We start from the raw sequence: 12,348 nt of genomic DNA on the forward strand, positions 1-12,348 counted from the left end.
CCCATTGAGTTGATTCATAATGACCCCCATTGGGTTTCCAAGGCTGTATACCTTAATGGAAGTAGATTGCCTCATCTTCCTTCCACAGAGGAGCTGGTGAATTTGAACCACTGACTTCTGGTTACCAGTCAAATGTCTCACATACTACACCACCAGAGCTCCTTATAAACACACATGCACACACACACACACCCCACATGTATATATATACATTTTAGTCCATGAGCCCCAAATACATTTCACTACTAGAAAATAACCCAATAGAATGGGACAAGGCAGAGTGGAAACAGTCACACCTTCCTTTAACTCACATGAGCAGTTTTCTCCCTCTGGCTATGAGAGGCTGCTATCAGAATCATCAGTCATCATACTCAGTGCCTTGATATGAAGAAGAGGTTGAAGTAGCTCCAAAAAGTTCCAAATAACTTGAACAAGATTAATAGAAGTGAGACTATATACCTAGTCAGGGATTATTTATATGATGATACACTGATAACAATAAGGTTCAGGAGGAGAGAAAGTGAAGCTATGATTGACGTAAATAGAGCAGTGAAAATAATGAGATGAGATGAGAAACAAAGTCCCTGAACACTGGGACTCAAAAATTCCCTCTAAATTTGAGAGTATTTATCGGGGCTAACTTGGACAAGGGGATTGTGTAACATATCAAAAGTTTATATTATGTTATTAAAAAAAAAAAAAAAAAAAGCCCTAAGATGAGTTGGAGGAGGGTGGTATTTCTAATGTTGAAATTAATACCAGAAAAAAGCATTTGTTATCTGAATAAAGAAGAAGGGATTGCATTGCAAGCCCCTTGAGTCTGATCTTTAATAACAGGTTTGTTTTTCTTTTTTTCTTTTTCCTGGTTTTGAGCCATACACATCACCTTCTCTAAGTGATTTCTCCCAACAAGCCTGGATCCAAAGCATTTTGGGCCTTCTTTGACCATGATTTTTTCTACCATCTTCTTTGTGAGTAAATTAAACTAACTAAATTAATTACAATTGCTTGATTAACTTGATTAAGTTAAACTAGTCTATGATCATGTTCCAAATGAGAGGGCTGCAACACTGAGTTACCAGAAGACAAAGTCTAAGTCTTTTTCTAATGATCTGGTAACTTGAATGGTAATATATCAAACAATGCTTCAGTGGCCAACTTTTTCAGAAGTGGGTGGCTCCATCTTCTTCCCAGGCTTTGTCTGGATCCGAAAGCTCTGCTGAAACTTGTCCACCATGGATGATCCTGTTGGTATTTGAAATAATACTGACATAGTCTGCAGCCTCACAGAAATATGTAAGTAACCACAGTACGACAAATTGACAGTGGGGTGCTGAATTGTGAATCAGAAAATAATATGGGCCACTATGATGAGAATGACAAATTGAAGAGGAATGGCATCACATTCATTGTCAAAAAGAATGTTTTCAAGATCTATCCTGAAGTAAAATACTGTCAGAGATAAAATAATATCCATATGCCTACAAAGAAGACCAGGTAAAACTAATATTCACATTTATACACCCAGAACTAAAGCCAAAGATGAAGATATTGAAGATTTTTACCAACTTCTGGAGTCTGAAATTGATCAAACTTGTAATCAAGATGTATTGATTATTACTAGTGATTGAAATGTGAAAGTTAGACACAAAGATCATTAGTAGTTGGAAACTATAGCCTTGGTGACAGAAATGATGCCTGAATTTCCATGATAGAATTTTGTAAGACCAATGACTTATTCATTGCAAATATCTTTTTTTAGCAACATAAATGGCAGCTATAAATATGGACCTCTACAGAAAGAATACACAGGAATCAAATCAACTACATCTTTGGAAAGAGACAATGGAGAAACTCAGTATCATCAGTAAAAACAAGGCCAGGAGCTGACTGTAAACAGACCATCAATTGCTCATATGCAAGTTCAAATTGAACCTGAAGAAAAGTAAAACAAGTCCATAAAAGCCAAAATATGATCTTGATTATAACTGACCTGAATTTAGAGATCATCTAAAGAACAGATTTGATGCACTGATCACCAATGACCCAAGATCAGATGAGTTGTGGGATGACATCAAGAATATTACAGATGAAGAAAACAAAAGGTCATTACAAAGACAGGAAAGGAAGAAAAGACCAAAATGGATGAAAATGAATGTCACAAGAGACTCTGAAACTTGCTCGTGAATAGAGAGTAGCTAAAGTGAACAGAAGAAATGACAAAATAAAAGAGCTCAACAGAAGATTTCAAAGGGCAACTTGAGAAGACAAAGTAAAATATTGTAATGAAATGTGCAAAGATCTGGAGTTAGAAAACCAAAAGACAAGAACACACTCAGCATTTCTCAATCTGAAAGAACTGAAGAAAAAAAATAAAGCCTCGAGTTGCAATATTAATTGATTCTGTGGACAAAATACCGACTGACACAGGAAGAATCAAAAGTGAAGGGAAGGAACACATAGAGTCAATGTACCAAAAAGAATTGATTGATATTCAACTGTTTTGGGAAGTAGCATATGATCAAGAGCCATTGGCATTAAAGGAACAAATCTAAGCTGCACTGAAGGAATTGGTGAAAAACAAGTTTCGAGGAATTGACAGAATATCCATTGAGATGTTTCAACAAACAGATGTTGCATTGAAGACACTCATTTACGCCAAGAAATTTGTAAGACAGCCACCTGGTCAGTTGACTGGAAAAGATCTATATTTATGAACCATTCCAAAGAACGATGATCCAAAAGAATGTGGAAAGTATCTAATGATATCACTCATAAGTAACATTTTGCTGGAGATAATTAAAAAAAAAAAAAAAAGATTGTAGTATTACATGACAAGGAGCTGACAGAAATTCAAGCTGGATCCAGAAGAGGGCGTGGATCCGCTGATGACAGATGGATCTTGGCTGAAAGCAAAACATATCTGAAAGATGTTTACCTATATTTTATTGACTGTGCAAAGGAATTCGACTATATGGATCATAATAAAATGTGGATAACATTGTGAAGAATGGAAATTCCATAACAACTTAATTTTGTTCATGAGGAACCTGTCCATAGATAGACTGAGAAGCTGTTGTTAGAATAGAACAAGGAGATACTGCATGGCTTAAAATCAGGAGAGGTGTGCATCAGAGCTATATCCTTTCATGATACTTCTTCTATCTGCATCCTGAGCAAATAATTAAAAAAGCTGGAGTATATGTTAAAAGAACAAGGCATTGGGATTGAAGGAAGATTTATTAATAACCTGTGATATGCAGAAGAAACAACCTTGCTTGCTGAGAGTGTAGATAACTTGAAGCACTTATTGAGGAGATCAAAAAGTATAATCTTCAGTATGGATTACACCTCAACATCAAAAAAAAAAAAATCCTCACTCCAAAAAGTAATATCACAATAAATGGAGAAAAGATTGAAATTTTCAGATATTTCATTTTACTTGGATACACAATCAACACCCATGGAAGCAGCAGTCAAGAAATCAGACATCATATTGAACTGGGAAAATATACTGCAAAAGATCTCTTTAAATTGTTAAAAAGCAAAAATGTCACTTTGAAGACTAGTGTGCCAATATACCAAAGCCATGGTATATTCAGTAGCCTCATATGCATTAGAAAGCTAGACAATGAATAAAGAAGACTTGATGCATTTTAATTGTGGTGTTGGTAAAGAATACTGAAAATATGTACTTTGAGTATGTAGTCAGAAGGGACCATTCCCTGAAGAAGAATATCATGCTTGGTAAGTAGCAACAAAACACAACGCACTGTCATTCAGTTGGATCTGACTCATAATGACCCCTCCTTGGGTTTCTGAGGCAGTATCACTATGGAAATAATTGCCCAACATTCCTTCTGAGGAGTGGCTGGTGGATTTGGACTGCCAGCCTTCTGGTTAGCTAAGTCTAAGTCATATCTTAAGACAGTACACTACCAGGGCTCCCTTGCAGAGGGTCAATGAAAAAGGGGATACACTCAAAGGGATGAATTGACAGACACAGTGGTTGCAATAATGGGATCAGGCATAGCAAAGATTGTGAGGACAGTGCAGGAATGGGCAGTGTTTCATTCTGTTGTATGTAGAGTCAATGGGTCAGAACTGCCATGATGGCACATAATGAAAACAACAACAACTTGAATGGGGAAGATGTGAGAAAGGAGGTAGTATTTGAAGACAAGAAGATTTTTTGTTAACTGTTGATGTAATTATTCTGTTTGTTGTTGTTGTTTGTTTCAATGTCAAGTCTATACTTCCAATTAAAAGTTGGCTGTGACAAAAGTGTGGTGAAATAGATAGTACAGTTCCACTATTGTAGATGACAATTTAAATAGTTTCAGGATAACATTTTGATAGAGGTAGTAACATTTTTGTGTTTATTTACAGGTGATTTGTTTAAGTCTCCTGGACAAGGTCTTAGAAAGCCAATGTGTGTGTGTGTGTGTGTGTGTCTATTACTTTGCACTATATTATTCATGCATTGCTATTAGATGGAAACAAACTTCGAGAAAGCTAGAACCAGGTAATGAAGTTCTCTGTAACTAGAGGTCCCAAGTGGAAAGTGAGATGAAAGCCACCCAAATAGATTGGGTGTCTAGAACTGAACCAATTAAATATCTACTAATTTTGCATTATCTCCTGGAAGCTCTGCTCTGTGCCTTGCAGGTTAACAATTCCTATGTTTTAAAGGTATTAAATGTCCAAATAAGAGTTCCACCTTCTCCCCAGTACAAATTAACACAGAATCTCCCCTCATACTCACATACCTACACACATACACACACACAGAGCACACATATAGCTGAACAATTTATCATTTAAAGAATATATTCATTTTAAACAGAGATTCTTGATCAGGAAATGACAAATCAAAGGCTCGGCTCAACCCTGGAATTTAGAGTAGGTAAAACTTGAAGAATCTTTTGGGAACAGGGTCTTCTGGGTATTTCTAAGTTCATTAAATATAGTTCCTACCTTGCCTCTTTACCTAATTCCATTAACATTTGAGTTTTGTCAGAGGAAAACAACCTTTTATTCCACTTTATTTGTGCTTGTACACATCATCTATTAGTTTTGCCCAGAGAAAGACTTAATAAAGATTGCTGTATCCTAAACTCAATGGTGTTTGATTTTCAAAGGATACATTTTTCTTTCAACATTCTTGTCTTCAAAGCCTAATGGGATGCACTGCTCTGATGGAAGCCAAAGTTAGGTAGGTGGAGAAATAACAACAATTATTCCTAATTGCCACGGAAACGTTGCTTCTTGATCAGAAGGGGGAAATCTGGTTTAGCTGACAGAAGCGCATAACCACTAAATAGGAGAAACACAATTAGTGGTTATTTGAGAGATGGGAAGGAGAGATTTTACTTTATAATAAATTAAAATAGGACTTAGAAATTATTTAAATTAGGCAAAATATATGAACCAGAACAGAAATTGCACTGTTGAAGGCCTATCATAATCATCAACTGCACTTCTCTTCCAAAGCATATTTTAAAACAAGTGGGTTTTTTCTTTATAATCTCATTAAACATAAATATATTTATTCATTAATGAGAAGTAGAAGAGCAGGAGCTATGGAGTTAGACAACTGTAATTGTGAACTGGGCTCTGGATTTATAATCTGTATGACTTTGTACATGATATTCAACCTTCTTAAACTATGTATCGTTTTATGATGTTTAAATAAAATTATTATTTTTGAAGTTTGAATATTATTTAGTTTATACAGGTTCTTATTAGCTGCATGATATTAAACAGTTTTTTTTTTTTTTTTTCAATTCATCATCCTTAGTATGGACAATATGAGAATCAATAAACTTAATATATCTTTAAGTAGCTAATAGGTTTTAGGTATACAGTAATTGATTATCTCTCTTCTCTTCTCTTCTCCATCTCTCCCTCACTTCCTTTTCTTTCCTTCACTGCTGAGGTACAAGAAAAAAGGTGGTAAAGACAATACATTGCTTGTATCTACTCAGAATTTCTCTTCTGGAAATTGGGTCTCCTCTCACTTAGGGGCTCTATATATGCAATACAGAGCCTGATAGAGTTAGGATAAATAAGTCACCAACTTTAAATCTAAAGTCTTCACATGGGAAAGATGGGAGATTTCACATGAACCACAGCTCCTCTCTGTTTTCAATGATAAATCTAATAAATCTTTAAGTCAGTAGATTTTTCTTTCCCTTTTATTTTCAATGTGAAGTGTCACTTTGGTTCTTTAAAGATGAAACAATAGTCAGAGGGTGAATTTGATCAAACCCAAAAATTGCTCTGCCAGTAGCCTCTAGGGAAGCAAATCCCATTAAGCAGGAAGATGAGTAGCAGCTGGAGGAGGCACTGTTCTCAGGGTTGGGGGAAGATTGATTTTCCTTGGGTCTCAGAAAAAAAAAAAAAGGCTAAAGTAGTGAATAAACTGCTATGCTGACTTTTCATAGTTGGTTCCTGTATGTCTAAAGTGCTTCAGAATTTAAGAAGCCCAACTAAAATACTCTTATCTTTTATGTCCAAATGAATGACCGCACCATCTATGAAACTTCCAATGTCTACTCTAGTTCTGAGTCAATTTCTTTTGAAAAATGAAAGAGATTAAAGCAGCAAGTGAGAAACAGACATGGGGAAGAGAAATGCCAAGCTACATGAAGATTGTCCAGAAGCAGAATCTCAGAAAAGACAAGGAGCATCTTCCAGAACCGACAGAAAAAGAAAGCCTTCTCCTAGAGCTAGTACCCTGACTTCAGACTTCTAGCCTCCTAAACTGTGAAAGAATAAGTTTCTGTTTGTTAAAACTATCCATTTGTGGCATCTCTGTCTCAGCAGCACTAGATAACTATGTCAGAATTTAGTACTGAAAAAGTGGGGTGCTCCTCTAACAGATACCTAAAATTTGAAAGTGATTTTGCAGTTGGGTAATTGGTCGTGGCTGGAAGAGTTTTAAAGTAGTAGCAAAACAAAGGCCTAGATTGCCTTAAAGAGACTGTTGGCAGAATTGTGGATGTCAAAGGCAATTCTAGTGAGAGTTCAGAATGAAACAAGGAAATTCTTAGAGAAAATCTTGAAGAGTACATATGGTTCCAGCAATAGAATGTTGCTAGAAATGAGGGTGTTAAAAGTTTTTCTAGTGAAGCTTTCAAAGGAAATGATGAACACATGATTGAACATTTGGGGATTGAACAATTGCTTTAATGCAGTGGCAAAGAACTTGCTTGAGTTATGTTCAAATGTTTGGCAGAAGGTAGAACTTGTAAATAATAAACTGAAATAATTGGCCGAGGAGATTTCTAAGCAAGATTTAAAGGGATGGTCAAATAATTTCTTTTGGAATGATCAGGACAAGTCAGAGGTTGAAGATTCCCAAATGTCCAATTTTTCTAAACTTCTATACCACTCCATCATCTCTAACATCACCTCCTCTTCCTTCCCCTCAGTACTCTCCCTCCTGTCTTACGATTCTATATTTCCCTGTAATGTCTCAAAGAACTCACAAACTACTAAGGAAATAACTCACATGGTAGTGAAAGTTGGGAGGCTGGCCAAGTCCCAAATCCATGACTCAGTTATAGGTCTGGAGGATTCTCCTCAGTCATGTGGTTGCTTGGGTTGGCAAACCCAAATTGACTGGTCAGATGACTGCCTGTTTTCTGAAGACTAGTGGTGAGATCCTGACGAACAAAATGCAGGAGCCAGAGAAAGAGAGAGTGAACTTTGCCAGAATATTCACATATATACTCTCAAGGAAAATAAGGATGTTGACATGAGTCGCACCCTGAAAAAGATGGGGCTCAAGATATATCCCACCTAAACAGGCATACTGCCCTCAAGTTGATTCTGACTCAAAGCAACCCCCATTGGGTTTCCAAGGGTGTAAATCTTTACAGAAGCAGATTGCCTCATCTTTCTTTCATGAAGCAGCTTGTGGGTTCGAACCACTGACCTTTTGGTTAACAGCCAAACTCCTTAACCACTACACCACCAGAGCTCCTTTTATAATATGTCATAAAATGTAGGACTATGGCTAGAAGGGCCATGTTAAGCTATTCACTGCACTGCAAGGGCTATGTGGTTTCCACTTTCTACTTGGAGTAAAATGTGACTGGAAAGGGATGGACTTAAAAATAAATGTTCAGAGTGAAAATAAAACAAAGATTTGGAAAATCATGTTGTAAGTACATGTGCCATGAAACTCTCATCAAGGATGTGGTGACTCAAAATTTTGTTAAAAATATCAGGCCTGTGACAAATGGATCTAACCAATTATCACAGTAGACTGAAGGGGACAAAGAAAGAATGAAAGAAGAGAACACTGTCTGGCTCTTGGAAATATTCAGGTAGGAAACAAGCCAAAGAAGCTACATCTCTCATCCTCCAAGGACAGAAAAGGACCATCACTGGAATAGCTCAGAAATCAGCAGAACTATTGGAAGAAGCACAGGAATAAGTTACTTCTCAGTTTCAAAGAGTAGGGCCATGGTATCCTAGATCTTAAAGGGAAGAGCCATCCTTCTAGGTTCCAGAGTGTGGGGCTGCCATTAGGTGTGATGGGGAGCTGGGGCCACCACCCAAAGCTGAGTGGCAGGAATGCCATGTCCAAAGGGCACAAGATTGCAGCCTGCTAGGGCCACAGGAGGGGAATCACAATGCAGATGGATTAGGAGAATGGAGCTGACCAAAGCCAAGTGAGCAGAAATGCCAACCCAGTGGGCCTGGAAGGTAGAGCTGAAGTACAGGGCCAAAGAGCCTCCAGAGCACTGGGTTTTAGAATTGCTTGGAGTCCTTTATCACTTTTTTCCCTTCAATTTCTCCTTTTTAAAAAGGAAATATCTACCTTGTGCCTGTTTCTGCGTTATACTTTAGGAACAGATAACTTGTGGTCTAGATTTCACAGGCTCAGAGATAAAGAGGAATTTTTGCCCCATAAAGGAATAAGCCTAAAGTCTTACCCACATTTGATTTAGATGATTGAAAAGATGAGAGTTTGGACTTGGAGTTGATTTAAGACTTTTGGGATGGTGTGATAGAATGAATGTGTTTTGCATGAGGAAAGGATCTGAATTTTTAGGAACCAAATTGTGGAATGTTATGGATTGGATTATGTCCCCGAAAATTATGCATCATAAAACCTAACTTCCCTGCCTTTGGTTATAATCTCATTTGGGAATGGGTTGTCTTTGTTATATTAATAAGACAGGATTAGTATGGGTTTTTTTTTTTGAGTCAATCTCTTTTGAGGTATAAAAGGAACTTCCTCAGAGCCAACAGAGAGACAAAGAAAGCTTTCCCCCAGAGCTAGAACTCACTCTAAATTAGGACTTCTGTACTCTTATATTGTGAAGAAATGTATTTCTACTTGCAAAAGACACCCACTTGTGGTATTTCTGTTTTAGCAGCAATCGATAACTAAGACATATGCAGTATTAAACCTGTCACCAACCCTATGGGGTATGTAATATTATTATTCTTCATTTTTTAGACAAGAACACTGAGACACAGAAAGTTTATATAAACAACTTGTCAAACATCCAGCCATCTGTTTCCATTGCTTTGCTAAGTTGCTTCATTCAAGATAATCCATAGTTGTACAACGATGATGAGAACAATTAGCACAATACTTGAGACACTTTGCATATTCATACCATAATTACATTTAACTTTCCTGTTCACTTTAGAATTTAATAACTAAAAATGTACTCTGAATCTATCCACTTATCTCTACTTTCAATTTGATAGACAATGCCATTTCATTCTTGACTGAAATTCTGTAGAAGCTTTCTAACTAATTTTCCTCATTTCCCTCCTATTCCCCTACACTGCATTTTCCACATAGCAGCCTGAGTAATCCCTTCTAAAATGTAAATTGGATCATGTCACTTCCCTGCTTGGAATCCCCCTATGGCTTCTGATCAAATTTTAAATAACATTCAAATTTTTTATTCTGGTTTACAAGGCCTAGCATGATCTGACCCTGGCCTGCCACTTTGATCACTTCATGAACCACTCTCTTCTTCACTCCCAAAGCACAAACTGCTAGCTTTCTTTTTCTTCCAATAGTAATCCAGGCTGTTTTTTTTTGCCTTAGGGCCTTCACACTGACTCATCTATGATACTCACTCTAAACAACTTCCAGTTGAATTTTATTCTTAGCATTAGGACTATTTGATATGTGCTCCCTTTGTTTATTTTCTGTCAATGAATCTTTAGGGGAGTAAGGACCTTGTCTGCCTTGATCAGCATTGTGTTCTCACTGCACAGAATACAACCCAAACTGTAATAGGAACTGTTTCATGGTATGTTAAATAAGTGGGTGAATCTATATATGATTAAATAAAACTCACAGGTAAGATGGTTGTCATTGTTAGAAGATGTTAAGTTGGCTCCAACTCAATGATGTACAACAGAACAAAACACTGCCCAGTCCTGTATTCCTGTATCATCCTCATAGTCTTTGCTATGCCTAAACCCATCATTGTAGCCACTGTGTCAATCTATCTCATTCAGGCTCTCTCCTTTTTCATTGACCCTCCATTTTACCAAGCGTAATGTCCTTCTTCAGGGAATGGTCCCTTCTAACAACATGATCAAAATGTGTGAGACAAAGTGGCCATTCTTACTTCTAAGGGGATCTGGCTCTATTTCTTCCAGTTCATGCTATTTTCAGTATTCTTCACCAACACCACAATTCAAAAGCATCAATTCTTCTTCAGTATACCTTATTCATTATCCAGCTTTCATATGCACATGAGGTGATTGAAAATACCATAGCTTGGGTCAGGTGCACCTTAGTCTTCAAAGTGACATGTTTGCTTTTCTAACACTTTAAAGAGGTCTTTTGCAAAAGATTTGCCCAGTGCATTATGTCATCTGATTGCTTGACTGCTGCTTCCATGGGTGTTGATTGTGTAGCCAAATAAAATGAAATCCCTGACAACGTCAATCTTTTCTTCATTTATAGTCGTGCTGTTTATTGGTCCAATTATGAGGATTTGTGTTTCCTTCATGTTGTGGTATAATCCGTACTGAAGGCGGAAGTTTTTGATTTTCATTAGTAAAGGCTTCAAGCCATCCTCACTTTCAGCAAGTAAAGTTGTATAATCAGCATATTGCAGGTTGTTAATGAGTATTTCTCCAATCCCGATGCCGCATTCTTTTTCATCTAGTTCAGCTTCTCAGATTATTTACTTAGCAGACAGATTTAATAAGTGCGGTGAAAGGATAGAACCCTGACACACTCCCTTCCTGATTTTAAACCATGCTATATCCACTTATTCTGCTCCTCTGTCTCATGATTATGTACAGGTTCTTCATGAGCACATATAAGTGTTCTGGAATTCCTGTTCTTTGAAATGGTAATTTGTTACAAAGCACATAGTCAAATGCCTTTGCATAGTTAATGAAACATAGACAAACATCTTTCAGGTATTCTTTGCTCTCAGCCAAAATCCATCTGACCTCAGTAATGGCTCCATGGCCTCTTCTGAATTGAGTTTAAATTTGGGGCAGTTCCCTGTCAATATGCTGATGCAAATATTTTTGAATTATCAAAATTTTAATTGTGTGTGGTGTAAAGGATATTGTCAAATCACTACTGAATTTTTTTAAAAAACTTTCTTTGTAATGGGCACAAATATGGATCTATTCCAGTTGGTTGACCAGATAAGTGCCACACTACTATCTCACTTAATCACTACAAAGAAAAAAATGAATTATTATGTATATTCATATTTTGAGGTTTAACATTAAAATAAAATATGGTAAATAAACAGAATCATTTTTAAATAATTTAAAATGGGCAAGGATAGTCCTGTTCATTCTAGACATGTGACAGTTATCTTAAAGACATAATAAATCAAATGTCCCGATGCATGTGTATGTATGAATATTTATGTATAGTTATCTATCTATCTGTCTGTCTGTCTATCTATCTTTCAAAACTGTAAATCTTTATGGAAGCAAACTGCCTCATATTTCTGCCATGGAGTAACTTGTGGGCTTGAAACACTGACTTTTTGGTTAGCAGCCAATAACTTTAACCATGAGTTAGAATCAACTTCATAGCAATGTTTATGTATGTATGTGTGTGTATATATATATATATATATATATACACATATACAATTAAATATCATATAAAACCAAACCAAAGTCATTGCCATCGAATTGATTCTGACTCACAGCAACTCAGTTTGGGTTTCCATGGTGGTAAATCTTTACAGAAGTAGATGGCCCAGTCTTCCTTTCAAGGAGTGGCTGGTGAGACTGTACTACCAGCCTTCTGGTTAGCAGTCAAATGCCTTAAGCACTATGCCACCAGAGCTCCATAAATCATATATGTAACATATATAT

The sequence above is a fragment of the Orycteropus afer genome, unplaced genomic scaffold, assembly GCF_000298275.1.
Source record: "Orycteropus afer afer isolate SDZICR_OR568_19922 unplaced genomic scaffold, OryAfe1.0 scaffold00521, whole genome shotgun sequence".
NCBI lineage: Eukaryota > Metazoa > Chordata > Mammalia > Tubulidentata > Orycteropodidae > Orycteropus > Orycteropus afer.